The following is a 24,659-nucleotide window of genomic DNA, read 5'->3' as shown; positions in this document are numbered from 1 at the left end:
GAAATCCAGAATTTCCCTTTTTTTTGTATTATTTTCGGTTTTTAGAATTTTTACTTTCGCAAAGTTGAAAGAATGCTTGGTTTCCGCGCAATGACTCTTCAGGGCAGTCGTATTTTTTTTGTCGTATTTGTGACCATTAATTCTGTTTTTAAGATACTGGCTTGTTTGACCGATGTACACACCCTCACAATCGTTGCAAGGTATCTCGTAAATGACGTGACTCTTCTTTTCGTCCGGTATCTTGTCTTTTAATTTACTGAAAATGTTTTTTACCAAATTGTATCCTTTGTGAGCAATAGTAATGTTGTGATTCATAAAAATTTTGCTAAAATTTTCGGACATACTGGGTATATAAGGAAGCGGTCCTTAGCAATGCCCTTTTTGACATACCTTTTTTCTACAGATACGTAGACGATTGCATAACGGCAATACCAAAAAACAAACAACACGAAATTCTTCAACTCTTCAACAGCTACCATCAGAAATTACAATTTACAATAGAAATAGAGTCCCAATGTAAAATCAACTTTTTAGATTTAACCCTTCATAATTTAAAAAAAGGAATTAAAACCGAGTGGTACACTAAAGTGACCTGGTCTTCCAGATACGTTAATTTTAACTCCCAGCACCCTATATCGCAAAAAAAATCCGTAATTATTGGGTTGGCTGACCGTGCAATTAAACTCTCTGATCCGGATTTCAGAGAAAAAATCGATTACTAAAGCAAAACAAGCATTAAAACTAAATAACTATCCGGAACGATTAATTAACACCATTTTCAAAAAACGTATACACCTATTCTATAACCAAACTAAACAAAAAAGCAACACCCAACAAAAACAAAAAAAAAATTATCTTTCGCTTCCTTATATACCCAGTATGTCCGAAAATTTTAGCAAAATTTTTATGAATCACAACATTACTATTGCTCACAAAGGATACAATTTGGTAAAAAACATTTTCAGTAAATTAAAAGACAAGATACCGGACGAAAAGAAGAGTCACGTCATTTACGAGATACCTTGCAACGATTGTGAGGGTGTGTACATCGGTCAAACAAGCCAGTATCTTAAAAACAGAATTAATGGTCACAAATACGACAAAAAAAATACGACTGCCCTGAAGAGTCATTGCGCGGAAACCAAGCATTCTTTCAACTTTGCGAAAGTAAAAATTCTAAAAACCGAAAATAATACAAAAAAAAGGGAAATTCTGGAAATGGTTGAGATCCAAAAAAATAAGAACTCTATAAATTCGAAAACAGACACCAACAATCTCAGTAAGTTATATTGCAACATTCTGAAATAAAACAACAATGGAAGTAACAACATAGGGATATATTAATATAAAATTATAATATATAAAAATAATTTAAAATAAATAAAAGAAAAAAATTATAAATTAACAAAAACACTCTGTATATCCTCTGAACCTTGCACCAAAACAATCGTGCATCGTACGATGTTTTTACAGTAACGTCGACGCGAGCAAACCTCGCGTATCGGTATTATTATTATTATTATTATTTTAAACTCTTATATATATTTTAACTGTTTCGTTAAATTTGTGTGTATTATGTGTGTGAGTGCCGTATACAAATCATTTTTTGTTGGACTTTTATCTTTTATCAAGGGTATGACTTTTTTATTCTCATAGTTGGAAAAAACCAAAACAATAATATTTCTAGGCACTATGACAAAACCAAACGCTTTTAAAGTATAAACTTTCATATGATGCTACCTCTTCAATTTTAAGATTTGTGTTTGTCTCTTTTTGGTAAGGTTCTTTGTAATTCCGTTGTGTATATGTAAAAAAAAAGAACTGTACTATAACATAATTTTAGACTGTACCCCTTTCTGAAGAAGGTCATAGAAGACCGAAACGTCAATATATGGACAAAAAAAAATTTTAATCGCTTTTAATACAAAGACCTATAACCCAAGAACCAAAAGCTAAACATATATATATATATATATATATATATATATATATATATATATATATATATATATATATATATATATATATATATATATATATATATGTATTGGATTTAACGCTACACCATATAAACGACAATTACAAAAAGACATTCTCACATTGCAAGAAAACAATTACTCTAAAGGCCTAATAGACAAAACTGTTAAAAAACGTATGCACGTAACGGGGCATCATTATCATTATTATCATTATGAAAATTATCATCTATATCCTATTTCAGAAGCATATTAAGTCCCATAATAAAACCGAAATATGTATCTAATATATATACTTCATCTGGTAATACACATATGTATAAAAAAAATATTTAACAAGACTGAGGATCGAGTACTACAGTAAAATTTGGAAAAACGTCTATTGATAAGACAGATTTCCAATAACGAAACATTGTATTAAATAAATTAGCTCTTGCAGTAGTTAACAATTTTCGAAATGCCTTTCGGTAAACAAAATATTGACAAAATGATTACAAACTCTTTTTTAAATAATTAATTATTATTAATATTAATATTAATATTATTATATTTAAAAATAATAGAATTTTTGTTTTGAAATTTGTATTTAGTCTTTATACTTGTTTATAACCAAGTGTTCCGCCGATGTATATAAGATTCAAAATAAATGAATCCTAATAGTCCAATTTAGACCGAATAAAGGTATAATATTATTTCATAGTAGAAATGTCTTTAAAATATTTACTGTTTCTATTAATAAAATTTAAAATCTAAGGGAATACAGAGCGAACGGAAAGTGTATACAAGGGTAGAGTTGATGTCTGCCACTGCTAGTTGTTGTCCCCGGTCACATTTTTTTTCCATGTTATTGGATAAGTTTTTCTTCGAATTTAGTTAAGAAGAATGTTATCTGTAGTCTAGTTCGAATCCCCTACACGCATATAAAAAAATATTCAGAAAATGTGTTTTTATTATAGTAATACTTCCGTACTATTTTATTGTTCTCTTTTCAAGTTTAAGATAAAAAAATTAAAAAGTTATTTCTCCGCCATACTTCTTTTTGTGTAACAAACTACCCTTTATTTTAAATAAAGAGTCACAGCCCTTTAAGTTTTGCGCAGTTGTTTTGAAACACCCTGTCCATGGAATATTGTTTGTTAAATAAGTTGTTATTTGTCCGCACAAATACAAACATCCTATATATATGAATAACAATATAATGAACTTTTCTCTATAGGTTTTTTGATATTCTTTATAGGTTTTGAAATAAGAAGTCATCCCATAATAAACTCACCACCCGGTAGATATGCAGCTGACAACAGTATTGATCGATATTAAGTGGCTTTAAATTGAATATTTTGTAATTTTTTTTTATACAGCAATGTTAAATTTCATTTATAGACAGTAAATTTAACGTATTTCATTATTTTATGAGTGCAGAATATTGGATTTCTGCTGAAAGCAAAATAACTTCTTGCATAGCACCATTAAAAATTTAACATTTTTAATTAACATCAAAAGAATTTAAATTTAAATAAAATATAAATTAATGACAAAAATAAATTTGATATCTTGTTAATTAATGAAAAACAGTGAATTTTTACCCAAATTTTAATAAGAAAAACGAAAATAAAATTCAAGAAAATTTCATAATTAAAACGGCTTGATAAATTGAGTCGGGCCTCTAAAAATGGATGCAATTTATTTCAAATATCAAACTTTGTTGTTTTAAGCCGTCCTAGGTTGATTGGATGTCAGACCAGCCAACTTGACTAGTGAGAGGTTATGAGTTCGACTCCGACCGAGGTTCTGGTTTACGAAAAACTGTTTCGAACAAAAATTGTGGATTGTGGTGAAATCTGAAAACTAAGTGGAAATGCTAATAGAGTTGTCAATGCGCGATCTGTTCGCAATCACGCGTGCGCTGTCGCCAATCATAAACCTAATTTTCCAAAGAAACTACCACAGTATTTCAACGAAACTTCCACAGGCTTGTAGAAATACACCTTCTGAATTTCTCCTGCGTTGGGTATTGACACTGTCTCGGTGAAGTTTCACCAATAATCCTCTTAGCTTCTTCAAAGCTTAACGAAAACTAATAATTTGTATGTATAGGCGATATGCAACATTATCAATTAGTTATTTAGTTGGGTTTTAATTATTATTCTATTGATGCACTAATCTACCACACTCTATTTTAATATTATATATATATATATATATATATATATATATATATATATATATATATATATATATATATATATATATATATATACATATATATATATATATATATATATATATATATATATATATATATATATATATATATATATATATATATATATATATATATATATATATATATATATATATATATATATATATATATATATATATATATATAATCGTTCTAAGTAATATATACAAACAAACGCAAACGGTTTCAGACTCCCGACTTAAAGTCCCATAGAAACGCAAAAATTGGCAAGAAATTTCAAAAAGCGAGTTTTGTGATAATGCCTACGAAAAGACGGATGAATTGATGTTTCATGACTTTGCTACTTAAAAGTGGTTTCAACGTAAATAAGTGAGGAACTTAGGGAACATTGCGAGTCTGCAGTTGTTAGCCGAAAAACAAAGTAACTTTATTTGTGAAATATGCGCTAAATAAATTAAATAACAATATACGTAGTTACTTATTATTATTAGTTATTTAACACTTCAAAATTTAGATGAGTTTTATTTTAAGCTGTGTAGTAAAGTCAATTTAAGTTTTTGATTTTTAATGCAAAAATATGTTTTAAATTTATTATATGTTTTTACCTATACGTCTGATTAGGATGACAAATTATTCATTTTTTTCAAAAAACGTTAATCCAATTAGGTGTTAAAATAGCACATATTTCCTTTTTAAATAAACAAATAAAGGACAATGGTAGTTTTAGTTTTCAGAGCAACAAAAACGCATATCTCCTCTACTTTGCAATTTTCTGAAAACCTATTACACAACTGACTGGCTAATGAATGTTATATGTATATCGTCTATACATACATATTACGTCCATAATTTTCTTTGTCGGTTTTGCATGAACGTCCCATAACGTATGGTTCGTTTAGTTGTTTATTCAAATCACGGCGTATTGGCAGCCTGCGTTCACACACCTTCACTCTCCCCCAAAATCGATCACTTACGTAACTACGCTTAACTAATGACCTATTAGGACACGGCGGCGGCGACGTGGTTGGGGAATCCCCCTAGTTGTTCAAAAGAAAATCTGCTTGGGAAACCGAAATAGTAATCTACATAAAGCGGGGAAAGGCAACGGGTACGTCGCGTCGTCGACGTAGGTCTTTGAGAACGAAATAGGCTCCCCGGCTCAAATAACTGTCTCGTAAACTTCACGGTAATGAGTTTTACGTTCACAGGTGTTCCTCGGTTCTCGTATTTTAAAAAAATCACTTAAGTTGTTGCATTCTTACGCTTAGTGTTTCTATGGGACTTTAAGTCGGGAGTCTGAAACCGTTTGCGTTTGTTTGTATATATTACTTAGAACGATTATATATATATATATATATATATATATATATATATATATATATATATATATATATATATATATATATATATATATATATATATATATATATATATATATATATATATATATATATATATATATATATATATATATATGTATTGGATTTAACGCTACACCATATAAACGACAATTACAAAAAGACATTCTCACATTGCAAGAAAACAATTACTCTAAAGGCCTAATAGACAAAACTGTTAAAAAACGTATGCACGTAACGTAACCACCAAAACAAAAATCAAATTCAGAACAATAAAACCAAATATATACCATTACCATACATTCCTGGCCTATCTGAAAAAATTCAAAGCATTTTAAAAGATTTATATTAAGATATTAAAATAGGCCACAAAGGTTACAGTTTACAAAAACAATTTTTCAATAAAATTAAATCAAAAATACCGGATGAAAAAAGAAGCAGAATGTGTTTCATAACCTTGTTTTTGAAAACTATATATATATATATATATATATATATATATATATATATATATATATATATATATATATATATATATATATATATATATATATATATATATATATATATATATATATATATATATATATATATATATATATATATATAATCGTTCTAAGTAATATATACAAACAAACGCAAACGGTTTCAGACTCCCGACTTAAAGTCCCATAGAAACACTAAGCGTAAGAATGCAACAACTTAAGTGATTTTTTTTTTGTCGGAACCGAAACAAAAATGATTATGTTACACAATTACCGGGCTACATCGCCATAATGTTTCGCTCAAAGTAAAATACGAGAACCGAGGAACACCTGTGAACGTAAAACTCATTACCGTGAAGTTTACGAGACAGTTATTTGAGCCGGGGAGCCTATTTCGTTCTCAAAGACCTACGTCGACGACGCGACGTACCCGTTGCCTTTCCCCGCTTTATGTAGATTACTATTTCGGTTTCCCAAGCAGATTTTCTTTTGAACAACTAGGGGGATTCCCCAACCACGTCGCCGCCGCCGTGTCCTAATAGGTCATTAGTTAAGCGTAGTTACGTAAGTGATCGATTTTGGGGGAGAGTGAAGGTGTGTGAACGCAGGCTGCCAATACGCCGTGATTTGAATAAACAACTAAACGAACCATACGTTATGGGACGTTCATGCAAAACCGACAAAGAAAATTATGGACGTAATATGTATGTATAGACGATATACATATAACATTCATTAGCCAGTCAGTTGTGTAATAGGTTTTCAGAAAATTGCAAAGTAGAGGAGATATGCGTTTTTGTTGCTCTGAAAACTAAAACTACCATTGTCCTTTATTTGTTTATTTAAAAAGGAAATATGTGCTATTTTAACACCTAATTGGATTAACGTTTTTTGAAAAAAATGAATAATTTGTCATCCTAATCAGACGTATAGGTAAAAACATATAATAAATTTAAAACATATTTTTGCATTAAAAATCAAAAACTTAAATTGACTTTACTACACAGCTTAAAATAAAACTCATCTAAATTTTGAAGTGTTAAATAACTAATAATAATAAGTAACTACGTATATTGTTATTTAATTTATTTAGCGCATATTTCACAAATAAAGTTACTTTGTTTTTCGGCTAACAACTGCAGACTCGCAATGTTCCCTAAGTTCCTCACTTATTTACGTTGAAACCACTTTTAAGTAGCAAAGTCATGAAACATCAATTCATCCGTCTTTTCGTAGGCATTATCACAAAACTCGCTTTTTGAAATTTCTTGCCAATTTTTGCGTTTCTATGGGACTTTAAGTCGGGAGTCTGAAACCGTTTGCGTTTGTTTGTATATATTACTTAGAACGATTATATATATATATATATATATATATATATATATATATATATATATATATATATATATATATATATATATATATATATAATATTAAAATAGAGTGTGGTAGATTAGTGCATCAATAGAATAATAATTAAAACCCAACTAAATAACTAATTGATAATGTTGCATATCGCCTATACATACAAATTATTAGTTTTCGTTAAGCTTTGAAGAAGCTAAGAGGATTATTGGTGAAACTTCACCGAGACAGTGTCAATACCCAACGCAGGAGAAATTCAGAAGGTGTATTTCTACAAGCCTGTGGAAGTTTCGTTGAAATACTGTGGTAGTTTCTTTGGAAAATTAGGTTTATGATTGGCGACAGCGTACGCGTGATTGCGAACAGATCGCGCATTGACAACTCTATTAGCATTTCCACTTAGTTTTCAGATTTCACCACAATCCACAATTTTTGTTCGAAACAGTTTTTCGTAAACCAGAACCTCGGTCGGAGTCGAACTCATAACCTCTCACTAGTCAAGTTGGCTGGTCTGACATCCAATCAACCTAGGACGGCTTAAAACAACAAAGTTTGATATTTGAAATAAATTGCATCCATTTTTAGAGGCCCGACTCAATTTATCAAGCCGTTTTAATTATGAAATTTTCTTGAATTTTATTTTCGTTTTTCTTATTAAAATTTGGGTAAAAATTCACTGTTTTTCATTAATTAACAAGATATCAAATTTATTTTTGTCATTAATTTATATTTTATTTAAATTTAAATTCTTTTGATGTTAATTAAAAATGTTAAATTTTTAATGGTGCTATGCAAGAAGTTATTTTGCTTTCAGCAGAAATCCAATATTCTGCACTCATAAAATAATGAAATACGTTAAATTTACTGTCTATAAATGAAATTTAACATTGCTGTATAAAAAAAAATTACAAAATATTCAATTTAAAGCCACTTAATATCGATCAATACTGTTGTCAGCTGCATATCTACCGGGTGGTGAGTTTATTATGGGATGACTTCTTATTTCAAAACCTATAAAGAATATCAAAAAACCTATAGAGAAAAGTTCATTATATTGTTATTCATATATATAGGATGTTTGTATTTGTGCGGACAAATAACAACTTATTTAACAAACAATATTCCATGGACAGGGTGTTTCAAAACAACTGCGCAAAACTTAAAGGGCTGTGACTCTTTATTTAAAATAAAGGGTAGTTTGTTACACAAAAAGAAGTATGGCGGAGAAATAACTTTTTAATTTTTTTATCTTAAACTTGAAAAGAGAACAATAAAATAGTACGGAAGTATTACTATAATAAAAACACATTTTCTGAATATTTTTTTATATGCGTGTAGGGGATTCGAACTAGACTACAGATAACATTCTTCTTAACTAAATTCGAAGAAAAACTTACCCAATAACATGGAAAAAAAATGTGACCGGGGACAACAACTAGCAGTGGCAGACATCAACTCTACCCTTGTATACACTTTCCGTTCGCTCTGTATTCCCTTAGATTTTAAATTTTATTAATAGAAACAGTAAATATTTTAAAGACATTTCTACTATGAAATAATATTATACCTTTATTCGGTCTAAATTGGACTATTAGGATTCATTTATTTTGAATCTTATATACATCGGCGGAACACTTGGTTATAAACAAGTATAAAGACTAAATACAAATTTCAAAACAAAAATTCTATTATTTTTAAATATAATAATATTAATATTAATATTAATAATAATTAATTATTTAAAAAAGAGTTTGTAATCATTTTGTCAATATTTTGTTTACCGAAAGGCATTTCGAAAATTGTTAACTACTGCAAGAGCTAATTTATTTAATACAATGTTTCGTTATTGGAAATCTGTCTTATCAATAGACGTTTTTCCAAATTTTACTGTAGTACTCGATCCTCAGTCTTGTTAAATATTTTTTTTATACATATGTGTATTACCAGATGAAGTATATATATTAGATACATATTTCGGTTTTATTATGGGACTTAATATGCTTCTGAAATAGGATATAGATGATAATTTTCATAATGATAATAATGATAATGATGCCCCGTAGCTAGTTAAAAATTTTTGTAACTTTATAGAAGAAAGGACTGTGACATCGACTGATCTGTGGCAATTCTACCTACTACGTTATAACTGAGATAATGTGGTATATAGTTTTTTAAAATATTAGATATTAATGCGAGAAACAGATATGATTGAAATTATTTATGCTAAAATTACGTTGCATGGAGAACTTAATATAATAAACAATATAACAATAAACCTTACTGCTGTGGTTCAAGAGATTCAATATCATCACTTCGCAAAGTCTCAACCTTATGTCATTATATTCCTGGTTTTGAAACAAATGTCTTGATTTGTGAGAGCTGTTAGCTGGATTAGAGTTTTAAGGTATGGGCATTCCCTATTGAGTATTGCGATAAGTAGATTTTGGTTTGTTAAATACAGTTTGTTGTTGTCGACAATTTCAATCAACTGGATTTAAACGAACAGCTCCTTAACCAAATCCAAAATAAAAGTTAGCGTAATCTAGTATAGTAATTTTTATTATTTTGTGCTTTGATGTGGTAAGTGTCCCTTAAAAGTGCTGGTGTCGTGCTATGGCTTCATCCAAAGCCAGATTGCATGTAGTCCACTCCCCAACTATATGTGCTAAATGGTGTTTTTACAGCTTTCTTTTTTCCGAAAATTCTATAAAAGAAGCTCCCTAAAACGGATCTTTAAAGTCAGTGAGAAATCTGAAATAACCAATTACCTACCCATAAGTATTATCAGCGCGATACCGAAAGCATTTAAGAGCTGACAAGAGCTTTAACGTAAAAAATGGGCAGTTTGGCTTCAGGCCTGGTAAATCTTGTAACTCACAACCTGGATACTTTGGAGAGGATCTATTATTTGCACTGATTTTCTGACACCATGTTGACTATTCCTTAATTATTAACTTTTATATTTTTGAATAGCCTTCTAATTTTCCTTATTGACGAATATTTTACCAATTTTTTCTTGTTTGTTGACTACCTCAAAATGAGCTATATAATTGGATCTCCTCGTGACTTGCGTAATAAAAATGTCATGGATGCTTGAAAAAGTTTCCCTTTCGATATTGGACTCTCGTTTTCATTTTCATTGCTTGGGTCATTATCAATTACTTTACCAATATTTCAGCATTCTGGAGAATGCTTCTTGAGTGTGCTTCCCTTTTTATGGTGTTTAGTGGGCTTTTTGAAAGTATAGCATGTAAATATGCTTCCCGTTATAGTGCGCCATAAAAAATTAAATAGTTACGACCTGCTGGAACGGAATTTTAATTAATATAATTTTTGTTATTATTATATACTTATTGCTTATGTAAGTGAGTTGAGCACGGAAGTGAACAAACTTTTAGGTTTTACACAGTGTGGCGCAATAACGCGAGATAGTACAACTTCTCCGTTATTAATCACAATAATATTGAGAAAATTTTTTTTACGAATGCGTTTTTCTAAGATCAGGGGATATCCTAAAGTCAACGTGACAAACTTTAAAGTATTTATTGTAATTTATGTAATTTCCATTCTTTCAAGCTTTTTAATATTAAATAAATCATGTCAAAATTTACTAATTACAAAAATTTATACCAGTAATGGCGATTTTTAACAATATTTTTTCAAATATCTCGCGCAAATTTGCATTGCACACACTGTATGATATAAAAGAAAACTCGAATTGAATTATGGTGTTTTAATTATGGCCAATATTCTTTCTAAGGGAAACTCAGTTTAAATTTTTTTGTCCATAATCGACACACCCTGTAGATTTCTGGAACATCATAAACAAAAAAAGTGTTCCACTTCAAAAATTGTTGCATTCCGACAAACGGTTCAAGAGATGTTTTCCTGGGACCATGCAAATTTAGTTTTTGAGCTTTTTACTTCTTCACTACTGCTCATTTATTTGCAATGGGGTTTTGATTGCTCACCTGAAAAAAATGCAGCACAGAAATTTGTTGTCAAAATAATTCCAAAGGACATCTTACCCTGGTCACTTATTCTACTAAGCGGCCCAAACTTTTTAATGTGAATCATCTTTATTTTTTTACTAATACTGATTTTTACATAACAGAATCCAAGTCAAATTTCATTAACCATAGGTTTGGTATAAAACTGCAACATCTTTCAATAATTTAACTAAGCAAGTTGAGGCCATCGGTCTTATTTTTTATTAATTAAATGATGCATAAAAAATCAGCTAGTTTACGCTATTTCTTCCATATGCAAAACCACTAAGTGATAAAAAATCTTTTGGTATATTGTTTGTATTACATATATTTAAAAGTTTCCATTTATTTTTTTATTTTTTTAATCTATAATACAATACAATAATATAATAGGAGAAAACATTGCATTTTTCTTAATAGAAAGCTGTATTCAAAAAAAATATAACAGAGGCTAACTATCTATAAACAACAAAGTCATCGAGCAGGTTATACATTTTAAGTACCTTGGTATCACAGTCAACCAAAAAAAAAAAAATCGCAAGCGAAGAAGGTATTTATTAAAATGAATTATTATTGACAGCTAAACATTTATCACTTGCCCTGATAATTAGAATGACCAGTTGATGTGTGTTTCTAGTGGTGCTGTACGGTTTGGAAAAATCATGGAGATTGGAAACTTTCAAGATGCGAGTATTCATTATTTGTTAAAAATTCCCTGGGGGACAGACTCACACGTCAAATGGTATTGGAGAGAATGAACCGAGATCTGGAAGTTCTGTTTACAATAGAAAAAAGAAAACTTCAGTTCCTCGGACATATCTCCAGTAACAACAAATATGGAAGCTGCTTCCGCAACGAGAATCGTTAGGTCTTTTGTCAGCGCACCTGTTTTATATAGCAGTTTAAGAAGGTAGAGATAGGAGACGCTGATTGCAAGAAGAAGAAAATTTTTCATTATACCAACTATTTACATTTTTTTAGGTATAATGCGGTCACTGATATTTATGTATTGGTATAATGTATTATCATCAGCATTTAGTAAAGAACTTAACTACATTGTTAAACTCATCCAGATTGTCAGACATATCATTATTAAGACAGTTAAACAGCAAAAACTGAGCTCTGGGCGACTTTAGAAAAGTTAAACGCGTTATTTAGAATCCTACCAAGAATTCCATCATATTGTTTTAATGCAAATTGTCCGTTCAATCTCTCTTTATTTTGATACAACTCTGCAGAGGCTTTTAGTTTAACGCGGCTGTTGTAATCAGATTCTCATTTCCACTAAGACGGGTTCCATGTACGAAAATTATATTAAAATTCATCAACAAAGAGATTAGCGCTGACTTTCAAGATATGCTAATTCCGTGGCACTAATCCGGGATCCATTCATTAGCAGAGCTCAATCCCATTATCGTAACTCCTTATCTTGCACTTGCGGTGACAACCGTGAATTTATTGTTATATTACTTTTATGGGTTTTCTCTATAATATCTAAGGCTTTTTCTTGAAATTCAGTTAGCGTCGCATAAAAGTAAAAGTTTCCTTTCGAATCTTTTGTTACTTTGACTTCAATTGGTGGTGAATCAGCCTACCAGAGTACTGCAGTGTACGTTCATATGAAATTATAATAAAAAATGGGTAACAAATTTTTATCGAAGTGGAAAATAAATATTTTATTTTTTTAAACATTCAAAATTTTTAGACAGTGTTCTCATAGAAATTACGATCCCATATCGGGGAATATTTTCTAACATAAATAGAAATCCCGTAGAATGGTTATCGTTCAGTCAGTCTCAGAGGCAATGAAGGCTTATGGTAATTATGATTACGAGAGAGTGGTAAACGTCATAAATTGTATTAAAACCCTTGCCAGATATAATCAATCAATCAAGATAATGTTATAATATTTTCACATCTCCATTTTTCTATAACTTACCTATGGAAAGGAAAAATTTCGGAGTTGTTTTCCAGTTTTTTGTTTTAGCTAAATGAAATTTTAGCTTAGCAGGGTGACCCAAATGAAAGGACTACATTTTTATCATTATCAAAAAGTATCGAATTTTAGACCACTATCCAAATTGTTTACAATTTTATCAGTGAATTCTGAACCATCAAGAAATTTTGGCCAATGTTTCATGGTCTATCTATTCAATCAATTCAAATGCCACAACCAAAGTTCTATATATTTTTTTTATCAATATTTCGGTAGATATCATAGGTAATTACTTAAAAAGTTCTTTTATTTTATCAAATACACTAAATGCTAAGGCTTACTTAAATTTACAAATAGTAAACCTATCAATCTACTTTCAAGGCATACTTTTTAATTTTTAACGAATAATGATCAGATGGCAATGCTAAACACCGTATTTTTTAAATCCATTTTCCTAGAAAGCAGTCCATCCTAGTCCACCTTTTTTTGGTTTTGTAATATGCACCTCTCAAAAGTTGTGCCCGTTATCAAAATTTGACATTTATTGTTTTATAAGCAGATTCAATATGCCAATATTACTAACCTTCACTAGAAATTACTAAAATTTAAAAATGTTCTCTCAATCTTCTTCGCAAATATTAATAAAAATCCATTTTAGGGTTATGTGGCCCCAGGGGTCGTTTCTGGACATATGTTTATATAGAAAACTAGGGCTTAATACTAATTTCGTATTCCGAATATAGAAGTTTGCTGAGAATACAGGCATCTATTTTCTTAACCAACATAGATAGATAGATATTTAACGAAAATACACGTTTCTTTTCAAATGCCGCATTCAAACTTATGAGAATTTTAGCTTCAGTTTTTAAGTTTTAGTTTAAGATTTTTGAAAAAATAATCGATAAGAAATTGTTATTCCATATTCTGAAATTGAGAAATTTATTTTATATATCCGTAAGAATTTTTTTCATTATAAAAGTGGGGACGTGGTTGAGTAAAAAAGTGACATAAATATACATTACAGTTTGCAGAAAATATTAAACATTGAAATATTACCTTAAAAACTGGTATATGGAAATCAAAGCTTCAATGATATAGCGCAAGGCCAATTGGTCCTTATTTTACAAAAATATCCCCAACCGCGACTATTGGAATCAATTATTGATCTGATAAAAAACAAAAATTTTTATGATTGTTTGAACGCGAATACTTCGTGGTTCATATTTTTCCAATTTGTAAGTAAAAGTTTGAAGTAAAAATTTGAAGTAAAAGGTATATTTTTCTACTCCCGTTCGTAAAATACCTAATTACCAACCGATCTAGCGTGCGGGAAGCGTCACTTTACCACGTGAGTTTCGTTTCCCATGAATCTGAGCCACTTCGGACATTTCCGGGTTTTACCGCACGGATTTGTGAGCAATCTGATATTTCCGGAGATATTTCTCGCGCTTTGAATTTTGACGTTTGTCAGGTCTGACGGTCATGTCAGTGAATGAATTCGTGTTGTTCTGGAAAACTGTACCCAAAAACTAACGGTCGTAGAAAAAGTATAGTAAGCAACACGTTCGGCAAACTTTTTAAATCATTCGTTTATTAAAAACTCGCTCCGCTCGTATCAAATACACTCGTTAATCAAATACCGTTTGCCGCACTTGTTGCATAATATACTATTTTATACGTTACGTGTCAACATTTAAGTTGAAGCTGAAATTTTAATTTTAAATTAAGGATGTGAGATCGCATATACAAAATAATTACCAATTTCTAGCCATCAGTCTGCCGTTGTGTCAATTCATTACTTAATAGTACCTTTGGCAGCAACAAAATGCAAAAACTCCAGGAATGACACAGCAGATTGTTTTAAATTAGTAATTAGTAATTAACAAACCCACAATTGCCTGTAACTATGCAGAATTTTCCAAATTGCTATTAAAATTGCAATTTGCTATCTGTTTTTCGATAAGTGTAGGTGTATAAGACACGGTGGTGTCGAAACAATTGTCATGTAAAAATATTTAATTTCGTGAAAATCTGAACTTTTAGTTCTTATTTATTTTGATTATTAGAATGATTAATGAGAAAACCTTTATAATGCACAGGATGTTTGCTGATTCAAAATAATCTGGACCAGGCCGACAGGTCATAAACTTTGATAGTGATGTATGCTCGATGGTTCGGTTTAGTTTACGGACAACCGAAAAGAGATTATTTTTCCAATTTGGGTACTTGGGATTTACGACTCTGCTCCATCAGAGTAAAGTATTTTGGACGATGCAAAGCCGCTGCCTTTAACCAAAACATCTGGAAACTTCGTTGTCTTAAATGGCACGACTCCCTCCTCCCTCCCCTTAGCGACCATTTGAATTCACAGAAGGCCGAAATTTTTGGTTAACACCTAGTTTTGAGTTTCTATTGGGAAAAGTTGTACCCACAGTAGCTAAGAATCTCTCTCTGAGCACTAAAATGTGACAGAGGACAAATCTATGTGTTCCGATGTTAAAATGATGGTTTCCGCACTCTTGATCTTAGATTATTGGATATTATAGTTGCCCTACAGGCACAGTATTGTATAGACAAAACCTGTCTTAGCGTGAAAGTATTATCAACACCAATTTTTCACATTTGTTTTTCCTTGAATAATACAGACCTATACTATCTTGACATGATACCGAATTTTCTCGTTTTATCCGTCATTCTGTGTTTATTTGTTGTCTCTATGGTTTCCCCGACAATGGTAGCTAGTGCAGGCAGGCTTCCTCGGCTATTCAAGTACCTGATTATTGATATTATAGAACCGGATTCGTTACCCTCATTTATTTTTTCCCGTATGTACAGAGACTTTAAAATAGTTTTCAAAGTGTGACTGACACAGAGACTCACCAGAACCCAGGTCAAACCAGAAGGTTGTTACCAAGGAAAGCCGTATACGATTACGAAATTTTCCTTTTGGAATGATTCGTTGCGAGCAACTCTCAGTTTTCGAAAGTATCTAGTAATCGGTGAGGTAAAGATTTTACAGATAGTGGCGCCCATTTTGACGCATTTTAATTGATCACACGACCACTTCTGTGCTATGTTAGCCTCGCATTCCCCCTTTTGAACACCAGTACCTCTTTAAGAGAAAAAAAAATAGATGCTAGCAGATACTAGGTGAGATGGCAGCTCGCAATTATCTCTAGCCAGCCGGTGAACTTGGCTGCCAAAGTAAAATCATAATCAGTAATCCCGACATCGGACTTTAGCAGGCACGTCAGAAACAAAACTAACCAAATGAACTCTCGACTCAAATGTCGGATACCACACTTGTTGCATTATGCACTATTTGCTTACTGTTGCATTATTGTCAAACATCCTTTTTTATCAGAACTAGAGAGTTTCACATCGTTTTAGTCTTATTGTGTAAATTGAATGTTCTACACTTTTTACGCAGCAAAGAAAACACCTTGTACATTATCACCAGCGATGGCGATGGCGTTGGTCAAATCCATGTTGGGCGATTTTATTTAGCTTCTCTAACGTGGCTAGAGCATTTGGTAATTTAATTTTTTTGGTCTCTTTAATGATAATTTGTGGGGCACAATAGAAGAAAAAGTTTCCAATAATTAAGCCGAAACATTAATTTCTTAAACAATTAATGAAAACAATAATTTCATACCACTCCTTTATTTCACATTTTACATAACATTTATTTTTTCTCTCTCGATGAGTGCACCAAAAAAAATGTAATAATACCTAAAATATAGTTCGCTGATGGAAAATGTGACGAGGAGAATGTTTACGCTCTGAAAATAATTTAAATTTTTAAAATGTTTGAAATCTCCAGCGAGTACTTGGCGAAACTTTGGCGAATTTCAAATGCAGTTCAAAAACCTAACGAATATCTCAAAATAATTTCTCATCACAATTAATAATGTGTCAATGTGTGGAAACAGTTATTGTGCTAAATATCAAATCAAGTATCAATACAAAAAAGAACAAAAATGGAACTTCTTTTCGCATAAATTCCTCGTTGCTCCGCCCATTATTTAATTTCTCGACTTAAAAAAAATTTCATTATAGATTTCTTAGATTACTTTAATGACTGCACTGTTTAAACATTTTTGGCTAGAATACTTTCGGAATTCATATCGCGAATTATCTTAGCGTTTACCGGGTGTTTAAAGTTTACCTACCGATTATATCATTTCTAAGGCTCCGTAAATTTGTTTTGTCAAATTACATTTGTATATCGCTGGCGACAAGACGTGTTTATATTCTCGTCCCAGAATAGTGCTATTTTAACGCAGCTGGAGTGGTGCGAGTGAGTGGAAACTTATACCGATATTGCTTTACTGTCTATACGACTTGATAGAAGGATTATTAATTACATTATTATATTATAAAAACCGCAGTTTGCACCAATGGTCGACAATTTAGAAAGTGATTTATTGCACCGAGAACTTGTCGTCAAACAACTAAGAACTAAGGTACAAACTAAAACTAGCATTACGACAACTATATCTGAGAAAATAATCATAGAAAACTAGAAACTCCTTGCCAAAATTGAAGATCAAGATCCTTAAACAAAAAAATTCTGAAATCGAGTCCAAACTAACAAATTCTGAAAGAAGAAATGGGCAAAATAAAATAATAATTTTCGGGCTGAAATGTTCGGAAGATTTAGGTTGCTTACAAAGCGTATTAAAGCTTTTTAACGAAGCTTTGAGCCTTGCTATTCTGGAAAAATATATTAATGATGTGTGCTTTTTAAAAATGCCAAAAAATGAATGAAAAGCACTTCTAAAAGTTGAATTTGTTTCGTTCTTAAAAAAGCAGCAGGTTATAAAAGTGGCACCAAAATTGAAGGGAAAAAAATTATATTCCAAGAAGTATATCGGGCAGACTCGATAAGAAAATACCCGAGGAACATCTTAGAGTAACAAAATCTGAGAATATGTCGACGAAAATACTATTAATAAATGGTGACATTATTAGTTTTAAAGGTATACTTCGCTAATCCGTTTGCAGCAACATATAATTTTACTAAAATGTTTCAGAATTGATAGATAATAGTATTTTATGCAACAAATATGGTAATCGGAATTTGAGTCACGAGTTTGTTATATACGTTTTTTGGGACCATTAGCTTTGGGTTAAATATTTAATATAACAATACGAGTACATAACACGACCGAATTATGTTCAAGCGAGGACGAGATGACTTTTTAAAAACTTTATTTTCAAAAATTCAATCGAAAATTAAGCGTTTCTGCAGCATCAGGTAGAACAAGAATCCTTTCATATTACTTAAACTAAGACTTTATAGGTTCGCATCCGAAGAGCTGCCAATGTAAATCTCACGGTCTCTTCATAGTACCATCGTGGCAAAATGCTAAATCATTGTACATAACTGCCGTCAGAAAAGCTTCAAAATTCAAACGCGTCCGATTATATCCAGCAAATGTTCGAAGTAGCTCACAAACTGACGTGGAAAAAATAAGATTTTGCGCGCGCCATATCGGTGTATCGTGTGTGATCGGGTAAGCTTGCAGCTCTAAACTTCTTCATGTCTAAGTAAGTTCTAATTTTAGCCTAGTCTTAGTCCAAATAAAACATATTTTATAGGCTGTCCAATTAGTATGCACATATAAAAAATTAAGGTTATGTTTTTATTATATATCTAAAATTTACAAAATACAAATTGTAAATTTTTTGGTATCATAAGTTTTCCAGTAATAAATACCTCTAAAAACAAGTCGAAATATTGCAGGTGCGGCGAAAGACAGTTAATATGCGACATATTTATTAGTTTTTTTATCAAATTTATTGTTAACAAATTCAAAAGCAACAAAAATACCTTTAAATATTCACTTGGTATTGGGCATTTTTTATTATAGATTCCCACTCTGTTCCACAAAAACGTCAGGTTTTGTCTGAAGTTCTCTTTTTTCTCTTTGCATACATGGCGCTATAATTGCAGAAAAACCACGATTTGTTATGAAATTACATAATGAAAACAAAAATTTCGAAGCAGTTTTTTATTTTACATTTTAAATGCACTTATTGTTTACAAATCTTCTGGATTTCTCCTGCGCTGGTGTTGATGAGACGCAGGAGGAATCTAGAAGATTTGTAAATAGTATTACAGTAGTATTTGGAAGTATCTTTGGAAAATATAACACGCTTGCTTTCCTACTCCACCTTAGTGACAGTCTCGCCTAGCTTGGAATCCGTGAGTGCACTGAAAAAAAAGTAAAAAATGTTGCAATTCCTGAAATATTTTTCCTCATAGTGATCAACGGAAAGAGCGAATGTAATGAAAAATTATTCGGTTATATCATTGGAATGTTGATCCCCTATGGATCTCGCAGACACTTTGCCAAGATACCTCCTCAATGCTTACCCACTAAAAACAATGTGAATTATTCATATGATTAAAATGGCAAGTGGTCAAACGTCTTAGGGTTCAACAAACAAATTGAATATCTCGAAATAAGTTGTCATCATACTTAAAATATCTAAACTGTTTAATTTAACAGTATGTTTCAATAATTACTTCCCAAAGCGATGCTAGATTTCATACACACCTTATTAGAATGTTGGGCAATATTGGACTCGGAAAATTTTGACGTATCGACCTATACCAGACCAACAATACCCAGACAAACTCGCATTCGCAAGCAATTTCAGTTCGCAGCAAAAATCAGTTTTTTTTTACTCTGTATTTTTCTCCAAATTTATATTTTCCTTCAGATTCAATATTACAACGAAATTTGAATAATTTGAGAACTATCTAAGCAGACACACACCAAACACTAAGTTTAGAAATTACAGTTAAAACATGTTACAATCGACATAAGTCGTACGCTCAACAAGCAGTTAGCACGCAACGCTATTAGGTATTTATTAACCACGGTCGTAACAATGTAGAAGCAGAATCGCAACGCAAAACAGCAACTTCCATAGAAGTTGATTTTTTGAGATTTCTTATAATGTCTATGTACAATCAAGGTTCGGAAAAATTAAAATGCTTAAGATAAAACTTGCGAGCTTGCCCAGAGCGGGATTTGTTTGTTTTCTATTTTATTTGGTACGTTTTCTTTTATTTCCAACTCTAGAAAACTTTTTCATTCATTGTTTGTTATGGATCGGACATAATATGTAATTATCTGAATATTACTTTCAGTGTCTAGAGTTTAGAGGTCGAACTTGAACTTTTTGTAAATATTTTCAACTCCTTCTTTGCAACCAGACGGTTAAATTTTGTTATACTTTCGTGTTACTTTGTTGTGAAATAAATATTGTTATTATTATATCCATGTAATGAATCATGTACACGTTACTGTGTTCACAAACAAAAACGTCGCGGAATATACTATAGTGTTTTGAAGATATATACTGCTAGTCCGTTTGCAGAGACATCCAATTTGAGCAAAATATTATCGAATTGGATAGATTAAATTTAAAATACTAGTTAAGCGAAAACTCACTCATTAGCGTGTCGAATACATTCTTCAGCAAAAACTGCTCTTCCGCAGCAAAGCAATGCAATTACTAAAAACAGCAGCAAGCTTGCAGCTCTGAACATCATTATGTTTCCGTAAATTCTATAAGCTTTTAGTCCAAACGAAACATTTTTTATAGGCCCTTCAATTAGTATGCATATATATAACTAACCGTAATGGCTTCATAATGTAACTAAAACTTGCAAAATTCGAAAGGTAAATTGGGTGATTACATACATTTTTCGGTAATGAATATCGTTAAAAATAAATACTTGCCAAAATGATAATGATAATAATGATAATGACAAAAAAAATTAGCAAGCAACATAGTTGCCGATACAACCACCCGATGAATCTGAATAATGGAAAAAGGAAAAAGAAACCTTTGGAGGGAAAGAATTGGATGTGTTTTGTACATTTTTCTACGCCACAACATATTACTAATAATAATAATAAACAAAAAAATCAAACATCATATGTTATTCAACTACCAACTACCATGCAAACTTCATCTACCACGGAACGTGGGAGATTCAGGGTTTTAATCTCCATTTCCGTAATTTTTCCGATTATGTACAGGGTGTCTCGATTATGGGCAAAATTTGTACCGTGAAAACTGCCGTTTTCGTGTATAAAATATTAGCTATAAATGAAAAACTGTAAAAGATAGGAAAATTTGGTTTAAAACGTGTTACGAACTGTATCGAGAGCTACAATTTTCGGATTTAGAGCTTTCGTCTACTATACAGGGTGCGCGAGATATTTGGAAAAAACAATCAATAAAATCATAATTCGTCATGAAATGTCAACATTTTCAAAAAATAGTTGCCGATTTTGATTTCTGATCCTCAGAAACCCCTTTATCCAATATTTTGCAAGCTTTTGGGACATTACCTCGAAATCACATTTTGGGCTGAAATACCAGCTCAAAAATCGATGGTCCGTAATTTATGATTTATATCCCGCTTATTTTAAAATGTGAGAAATTCAAATCTATATGTTATATACCTACGTCCTTCCTCTATCCAACAATACCAAAAAGTTTCACGCAAGTTGTACCGTTTGCCGTAGGGTACGGTTTTTGTAAGACGCTGCAAATTTTTAAAAAATGCTTAATTACAATTAAATCGACCGGGCTGGGGTTGACTTTATGGTATATGCGGGAAGACCTCATTGACCTCCAGGTTCCATAAAAATTTCAACCTTCTGGGAGCAACGTAGGTATTTTAAAAAATTTAAAACCTAAATTTTTGGGAAAAATCACGACCACATGAAAATTTTGGATCAAGGTCGATGTTTACCGATCCGGCTGAAATTTGGCATGAAGATAGGAGGTCGGGGGGGTTTTCAAAAAAAATAGTCAGTTGTTTAATTATAAGCTCCTTAGTCCTTCCGCAGGACAAAATTTCGACAAAAAACGGATCTTTTTGATAAAATGTTTTTTATGTCCGTTATTTATAGTTTTAAGAATTTGAAATTTATACGTTATATACTTTAGTCTTTTCTCTATTTAATGATATTAAAAGATTTTTCTCAAGTTGTATGGCTTTTTGTCGGGAACGGTTTTTGTAGGAGACTGCAATTTAAGAAAAAATTGTATTAATTATTATTTATAATTAAATGGTGAGTGCTGGAGAGGACTTTATAATTTCTATGGATAGAGCTCATTGACCTCCATCTTCGAAAAAAATTCAATCTTTTCAAAGCAACGTAGTTATAAAAAAAAATGAAAATGGGAATTTTTGAGGAGTATCATGATATCCATGATAATTATAAATTGAGAATTATAACTAATGATGGAGGGGGCTGGAGGTAGACTTTATGGTATTTAGTAATAGATCTCATTGACTTCTAACTTTGGTGAAAATTTCAATTTGCTCGGAGAAATGTATATATCTTCAAAAATTAAAAATCTAAAATTAGTGAAGAAAAACATGATAAATATGAAAATAATAATTTGCAAATATTAACCGAAAATGGGGGGTTGGGGTTGACATTGTAGTATGTGCGAATAGACTATGTTGATGTGCATCTTCTATAAAAATTTCAACTTTGTCGGATCAATATAGATTCAGAAATAACCTTAAAATCTCATTTGAAATGGAAAAATCGGCTTAAAAATCAATGATCAATTTTGAATGTTTTATATCTTATTTAATTATAATTTTGAGAATTTGAAATATACAAGTTAAATACTTTGGTTCTGCCTCTATAAAAGGATGTCAAAAGGATTTCCACAAGTTATACCGTTTGTCGTCGGGAACGGTTTTTGTATGGGGTTGCAAATTTAAAACAAATAATTAATTATATTTAAGTGGAGGGGGCTGGGGAATTTTCTGGTATTTACGGATAGACCGCATCGACTTATATCTTTGCTACAATTTTTGTATTTATCCATCAATCAGGTAGCGTAGGTTATTTGAAAAAATATCAATGAAAATCTCGATTACTAGTATAATTTGTTATATATTTACCAAAATTTGCAATAATTTTTAGTTCCGGCTAGGTGTGATATGCATGCATACTAAAATTACATTTTGCGAAAGTTCCATTGTGGTCCGCAGGAGCACGATAGAAAAACAATGCCTTCTCCTAGGACAAGAAGCCGCGAAGCGGCTTTGTAGACTCCGTAGCGCGTAGCGCGGAGCAGTCGCCTCGCGCAGCGACGAGATTGCGAAAGCAATCCTGTTAGTTACGCTCCTCATGTCGAGATGCGTTAGTGTCGCTATTTTTCCGCGAGTACGGCTTCTCTCATGATTGAGAAGTTACACAACAACAGTTGTGGAGTATCGAAAAAGAGCAAGACTGCCGAGGAAAACCGTCATTAGCAACAACGTACTCATCGATAAATTCCTCGTATTTTAAAAACTGATTTTGATTTCTTTGAAATCTTTTTTCTAACGATTGAAATCTTTTCTATGGCATACTAAAGGAATCTCCTTGTTTTTGAAAATCATCGTCTCAACAAAACAAATTTACTTGAAACGACCCATTTTCCAATCATTTTACAGATTCAGTGAAACGTCGTTCTGAAAGATTGTCATCTGCTGCCAAATGCCTTATATTTGAAATCTTCTCGAGCTACCAAAACCTTGGCATTAACGACTCTACATCATTAATCGTATGCGTGAATAGCGAAATATTTAAATTACTGATCATCGATTGGTTACTTTTTGTTGGAGCACAAACTCAAACTAATCAACCCAATTTGATATTTTGTAAAACCCAGAAATTGAATAAAATCTGCAATAACAAATTTTATAGTGTGCTAACTGCGAGATAGGAGGTGCTCTATTCCGACTTTCTACTATCGTTTTTATTTTTGATAAAATTGAAAAGTACTGATTTCCAGTATTTACGCGATCAGTTTCCTTTGACTGGTTTAAACCTTTGATTTGCGTGTGCATCTTCAAGTAATTTTCAAAAGATGTTTACAAATAAGTGAAAAAAATTGGTTTGACACAATGCAGTTTTTGACTTTGTCTAAAATGTTCCAACAGCCGCTTCTGCCGCAATCTTGAATTGAAACAATCTAACCTGTTTTTTCGGTGTCCGAGAATATGATATCCCTTTCTCAAAATGTCTCCAGACCGACTTCCATGGTTCGCAGTCCCTCGCTTCTTTTTTAGCACCACTTACCTTTGAAAGTTACTGCCGATACGTATCAGAATAAGAAACCGTAAGAAACAAAATTTTGTTTAAAAATTACAGTCTCCACACTTTTGTGATGTTATTTTTTGTTATATTCCAGAATGAAAAAAATGTTTTGTTGGGTTTTCTTTTTTTTAGTTTTTTTTAGCTTGGGTAACGAATATTGTCGTACATTGTTGCTTTATAGCCTACAGTCCAAAAAGTCCTTTTTT

The 24,659-nt window shown here is 31.4% G+C and overlaps 1 protein-coding gene and 1 long non-coding RNA gene across 2 annotated transcripts in view; one reads left to right on the top strand and one right to left on the bottom strand.

Annotated features, from left to right (window-relative positions):
- The window catches only part of LOC132700937 (nephrin), a 746,572-nt gene that overhangs the window by 524,268 nt on the left and 197,645 nt on the right, over positions 1-24,659 (top strand). The gene's annotated exons all lie outside the window — the stretch shown is intronic.
- Positions 19,315-20,919, bottom strand: LOC132708222 (uncharacterized). Its single transcript, XR_009619879.1, has 2 exons — positions 20,782-20,919; positions 19,315-19,532 (listed from the first exon to the last, which is right to left on the bottom strand). It is a non-coding gene; the product is annotated as an uncharacterized LOC132708222 (long non-coding RNA).

The sequence above is a fragment of the Cylas formicarius genome, unplaced genomic scaffold, assembly GCF_029955315.1.
Source record: "Cylas formicarius isolate icCylForm1 unplaced genomic scaffold, icCylForm1.1 PGA_scaffold_10__41_contigs__length_53128322, whole genome shotgun sequence".
NCBI classification, from domain to species: Eukaryota; Metazoa; Arthropoda; class Insecta; order Coleoptera; family Brentidae; genus Cylas; species Cylas formicarius.
The sequence above is the reverse complement of the archived record's forward strand: the minus strand, read 5'-3'. Positions and strand labels throughout refer to the sequence as shown.